A 6,488-nucleotide genomic window follows, 5' to 3' on the forward strand; every position below is an offset into this window, starting at 1 on the left:
TATATATATATATATATATATATATATATATATATATACATATATATATTGTATACATAACATTATGCTAGCTTAATAATATCAAATAATATTTATTTTGTCTTTTTCGAGTAGTTCCCCCTTAACTGTACTTCATAGCATTTACTCTGTAATCCTTGTTTTAACAGTGATTTTGTTTGTATTTAGCTCTCCTTGCTGGAGTGAAGTTTAGTCTTCGTTGGAAGTTAGAATTTGCAATGACTTTAGATTCACTTGTTCTGTGGAAGTGTTAAGGAATAGTCTCTTAGGATTGGCAGTATTTTGTAAGTTGTTCCAGCAAGAAATTTTATTTTATGGCATTATTGTATTGTATTAGCAGTTTTCGTTTGTGTTTGGTGGTGTTTTGGTATTTGCATTTACATGGCTTATTTATTTGTATATAATTTGTACTACCCTAGAGAATAGTGACTCCGTTCAGTTCAGTGTCTCGAAGGGTAAGGAGCGAATTACCTATGTCTTCAACTATTTAACCTTGCTGGTTATGTACCTCTGAAGTTGCTTGTAAGTAAAAGCTAATCGATGAACATTATAGAAAGCATCTTTGTAACTATTGAAAAGCAACAAAGTGTCTAATATGCTCATACTTTTGATTAACAATTTCTACACATGGGTTAAATCGGCTCTCACACTTAAGGAGAGAATAGTCCTTTAGCAATTGTAAGAGGCATCACATTTAACCTTGCAGATTTTATAATATAAAAGTTTTATTTAACACACCTGGAAGATCTTAAACCATAGATTAGTTGATGTGAATCTCCTGAAGAATTTCTATGAAGATAGTAGAAATTTTAGTCAGAAGTTTTTAACATTACTACTTGATGGAATTATATTCATACTGCCATAGAAGATTGACTGTAATTCAGACCTAATCTTGCATGACTTCTAATACATTTGCCAGGTCCCCCAGCGTGGTAGTTATGTTATTGAGTTTGATATTTTATTTCAGATGTTCCTCTACCTTCAGCTGTGACTTCACGTGTGGTATTGAAGCCTGGGAGTAACCAGTTTGTCGGAGGGAGACTATACAACTACCCTCTTCAGAAACTAAAGCTATGGAATTTCTAACTTAGGTTCTTATAAGGAATGAGTTGGCAGAACAGTGACACCTCCTGGGTCTCGCCCTGCATCATCGTCCAAAACCAGCTAAGTGTTTTTGTCTATTTACATAATTTATGTTGGAAATGCCAAATTTTTAGTATAAAGAGGATATCAAGTATTAGACACTGCTGAAAGTTTCTGCATTTCTGAAATCTGTAGATACTACTGTTCTTCCCTTTGAAATTACAAATGCTGTTACAAACTTTGTTTAATTTCTTTTTCAGATGAGTTTGTCATTGTTGACTTTTGTTGCACACAAAGTACGGATGAAGGATATAGAGGGACCTGTTTCTTCACCTTTATGCAAGAATGATGGATAGCCTTCCAAAAACACTTTGTCTTGTAACTTGGCTCATGATGTTTAGTGGAATGATTGCACCAAAGGATGTTTACTTTACATACCACAAAGAATTGCCTACTCCTATAAACACTGCAGTGCATGGTGTGATTGGTATCGGAGGTCCTGTCCGAACATCTCTGAAGTTGCTGCACTTAGATTTTTATCAGGTCTAAAATCGACTGAAGTGGATAGTATTATAAATGTGCCTTTGAAGCTATCAAAAGCTTTTTTGAAGTCTTTATGTTGAAGGCACCTGAATTCGACAAGCTGTTTATTATAACAATGTGGGTGTAGGAACGGTCTTGTTGCAGACTAGCGAATTTATTTAATTCGGCCAGTTTTTAGTTAAAATACTGAACCACCTCCGTTCCTAGAATCTAGCAATTTATTTAATTCGCCCAGTTTTTAGTTAAAATACTGAACCTCCTCAGTTCCTAGAATCTAGCAATTTATTTAATTCGCCCAGTTTTTAGTTAAAATACTGAACCTCCTCAGTTCCTAGAGTATAGTGAAGAAGATTTGGGCCTTCATATTCTTAAATTTTATTTCATATTTTTAATGTATAAATAATATCTTTGTATGAAGCTTTTCTGACTAATCCGTTCTTTTGAAAATAAAATTTAAAATAAATTTATGGTTAACTCTGTGACCTGCAGCAGTATAACATTGGGATATTACATATAAAAAATATAACTTTTTTGCAGACAGACATTAAAGATGCGAGTTTGTTTCCGTATATAATTCTTGGTGTATAAAGATTCTTGTATCATATTTTATTAATTGGATCCAAAATGCTGTCTCCTATTAAGGGGAAGGAAGTTATGAAAAATTGATTACTTAGTAACCTAACTGTTCCCCCTTATGCATTCAAATGAAATTTACTGATTGTTTGAACTGTTAGTTTGTCACTTCTGCTGGGGTACAGTTTCCTCCTTAAGTTGTAATTTGTAAAATAGTATTTTTGTCTTTGCTTTGTTTTATTAGTTGAGCTGTGTAGTTTTGGTATTAGTTCTGTTTTTTTAAATAAAAAGATGTTTTAACTTCAGGTCTTTGTCTCCTTTATGTACTAAATCCTATTAAGAGGACTGTCTCTATATTCATTATTACCAGAAGAGTAACAATGAACGTTATATATATATTTGCATGTATACATATATGTACGTATGTATAAATCTGTATATTATATATGCACACTTCATTCCTTACTCGTGAACTTTTCTAAAGAGTTTTCAGCAAACTCGATATAGTTCGAGGGAGAGGATCAGTGGCCTTCAGTGGACTCTTAGCAATGGTAAAAATGGCCCTTAATTCCGTGCAGCCCTTTAGTGGGGGAAGGGTGCAAAGTATCTCACGTCTAGTAAATAACTCTTTAAGTTTGAAGATCCCAGTAAGCTTAGCTTTATGGAAATAAAGTCAAATTTAATTATGATGGGAAATAAGAGCAGCGTTTGGCAGTTAGTGTAAAATATGGCCTGGATATGTGTGCACTCATTGGAAAACAGTGGAATAAAAAAACCTTAGTTGGAGGAAAGTGGTTTTTTATCTTCTGGGAGAGAGCATGGCACTCCTATCAGTTTTAAAGTCCATAAAGGTTTTAATTAATCATTAGAAGGAACTGGAAACTAAGTAGAGAGTAAAAACATCAGAATTTTTTGTTCTGGAACAAGTTATATGATATTGAATAACTTATATTAATCGGATATTTGCCATAGTACATATACATACTGGAGAATGGTGTGATATTCAGAACACATCAGTCAGTTAATAGTGAAGTTTTGAGACATTCAGTTACAAGAATACCATGGATATTAAATAATGGGATACTACAAAAAGACATTGTTGAAAGTTTCCGAGGAAGTAATGAAATTTACAAGGTATAACATGCTAAGTATTCAAGTATTGATAGTGAAGTCAAAAGAAAAGTCAGGAATGACTAAAAAGAATACTTAGACACAAAAGCAGATGGAGCTGACAAAGTTATGAATTCATTGTGTGGCAATGGTGTAAGTATCACTCGAGTTATTTATGAGTTCTCTCTAGGGGGCAAAGAATAAGAAACATATACCCATCAAAAAGAGAGATGGATCTGTTATAACAGAAGATGAAGAAAGGCAACGTTGAGTGGAACGCTTCAGTCAGGTCATAAATAGAAGATACTCAGGGAATAATTTGACTGATATACCTGAAAATAATGATGACCTGGAAGTGCACATGAATGAGTTCAGTGTGTGTGAAGTCGAAGCTATTCTTAAAAAAAACTATGGAAAGCCCCTGGATATGATGGAATAATTACAGAGACAAATCTGTTCTGTTATCCTTCCAAAAGAGAGAAGTCTCCTGTTTCTCATAAAAAGCACGTCTACAATCGTCACTGAGCCAAGGTATGTCCGTCACTTGGTATTTTAACGAACGAAAAATGATGTACACCTATCAAATATTGACCAGATTTTCATTCGGATTTTTATTCCCTTAGGTTATATCACTCAAAATGCCATTTCAGTCTGTCAAAAATTTTATATATAACCTCAAAGAATATGACGCACAAAGGCAAGGCTGTGTTGTGTGTGTGTGTGTGTATATATATATATATATATATATATATATATATATATATATGTATGTGTGTGTGCGTAAGTGTATATATATACATATATATATATATATATATATATATATATATATATATAAATAGATAGATATATACAGTTATATATATATATATATATATATATATATATATATATATATATATATATATATATATATATATATATATATCACATAAAACATATGATCATTAATAACATTGAAATAGATCGTAGTACGAGTATACCAAAGACATGTTTAACAGAAAATCATTTGCAACTAGTTTGAACTTCTGAAGTAAATTGAACAAATTGTATGATATTTATTGCTTGGCAAGTGATTAAAGAATTACTTTAGTTTTCTAATACCATTTTTATATCGATATCTAATAATAAAAAAAGAGAAATGAAACTATTTGAAGATTTCAAGGTATTTTTGAGATTCTGCAGAGGAAAATTGATTGACCATTATTATATATATACACTTGCTTACCCATACACAAACATATATTTTGATAAAAGGGTAATAATAATAAAAAGAAGGAAATGTTACCTTAAGATAGATTAATAAATTGACATTTCTTACCTTATCTTAATGTGGACCATCTTTGATCTGAAAAGGAGGCCTCGTGGTAGCGTCTTGCCTGGTGACTGATAGACCACAGTCCCGCTCAAACTCCTTAGTTCCTTTAGTCACTGTAACCTCAACATCATTGTGAGCTAAGGATGAGGGGGTTGGGGAGCCTATAGGTGTATCTGCTAAGTCAACAGCAGCCATTGTCTAGTCATCCTTGGTCTTATCTTGGTTGGAGATGGGGCTTGGGCGCTCATCATATGTATATATGGTCAGTCTCTAGGGCACTGGACTGCTTGATAAGGCAATGTCACTGTCCCTTGCCTCTGCCATTCATGAGCGACCTTTGTATCTGAAAATAGATAGGAATACCGTTAGTTTCTAAGACAAATAACATTGTGAGAGACAATTCATTGGCTTGCAAGAAAGAGAATGTCTAGGTCTAGGAGATGCCTTTTGCATTCTGCATAGTCTACAAGTCTACTTTAATGTCACCTCTATTCAAATTCTAGTCAAATCTTCAGATTACTTATATTATCTTTAGGTAGGACTGCAGGCCAGTGGGGCTACCTGGCTACCTGGTTGAAAAAATTCTACTTGTTTTCTCAATGATAAGCCACGTCTCATTTCAAAAGAATGATAACCTTATATATACATACATATATATATATATATATATATATATATATATGTATATATATATATATATATATATATGTATATATATATATATATATATATATATATATATATATATATATATATATATATATATATATATATATATATATATATATATATATATATATATATATATATATATATATATATATATACATATATATATATATATACATACATATATATATATATATATATATATATATATATATATATATATATATATAACAACAATTATATACCAATTGCAACCGTTTCTAGTCCATTGCAGGACAAAGGCCTCAGACTTATACTTATTCTTGTCTGGGATTTAACCAGGTTTTATCACCCCGCTGGCCACTGTGGATTGGTGAAGGTGGGAGATTTTATTATGATCACTCACAGCAAACCAACCTAGTATGGGTGGCGCTGACTAGTTCAGCTCTCAAACAACTGTGATAGCACTTTGTGGCAAAATCAATAACCTAGAAAAACTTAATATTCCTATAAAAACAAGTTATTACGAACATGAGCCTAAAGAAAGTCTATTTTCCTTCTATGTTCGATAAGGAAAATGCTACATAGCTATCAAGGGTAAATGCTGATCTTATGATTCAAATACACAGTATTAATCTATACATATATTTATACATCTAGTATATATATATATATACACACACACACACACACACACATATATATATATGTATATATAGTATATATATACATATATATATGTATATATATACATATATATATATATATATATATATATATATATATATATATATATATATATATATATATATATATATATATATATATGTGTGTGTGTATATGTATACTGTCATATTAGCAGGTTCACTAAAAGTTAATTTGTTATTTAGCATTACTAAGAGAGAGAGAGAGAGAGAGAGAGAGAGAGAGAGAGAGAGAGAGAGAGAGAGAGAGAGAGAGAGAGAGAGAGATTATTTTTCAGTTCCAGACGAGAAGTTAAACCCATTTTAAAACAAATTTGAGATTCACTATCCTTCTAAAGTCGTGTTAAGGGAATTAGTCAGGTTTATAAGTAGAAACATTACACATATTTAAGTGTTCAGTCCTAAAAGTAACTTAATCGCATTAGGTAAATTCGTAGGCAACTTTGACAAGGCAGTGAGACTTTTTTTTTTTATTATTCACTTAATACGAG

General features: G+C 31.5%; 1 long non-coding RNA gene across 3 annotated transcripts; it reads left to right on the forward strand.

Moving 5' to 3' along the window:
* The first annotated feature begins 244 nt into the window (after positions 1-244).
* LOC137636985 (uncharacterized) lies at positions 245-2,522 on the forward strand. 3 transcript variants are annotated; one of them, XR_011043326.1, is made up of 3 exons: positions 245-302; positions 986-1,181; positions 1,362-2,522. It is a non-coding gene; the product is annotated as an uncharacterized lncRNA (long non-coding RNA). The 3 variants fall into 3 exon arrangements; XR_011043325.1 differs by having other exon boundaries at positions 986-2,522; XR_011043327.1 differs by lacking the exon at positions 245-302 and adding an exon at positions 309-540 and having other exon boundaries at positions 986-2,522.
* Positions 2,523-6,488: the final 3,966 nt, after the last annotated feature.

Source organism: Palaemon carinicauda, unplaced genomic scaffold (genome assembly GCF_036898095.1).
Source record: "Palaemon carinicauda isolate YSFRI2023 unplaced genomic scaffold, ASM3689809v2 scaffold479, whole genome shotgun sequence".
In the NCBI taxonomy this organism is placed as follows: Eukaryota; Metazoa; Arthropoda; class Malacostraca; order Decapoda; family Palaemonidae; genus Palaemon; species Palaemon carinicauda.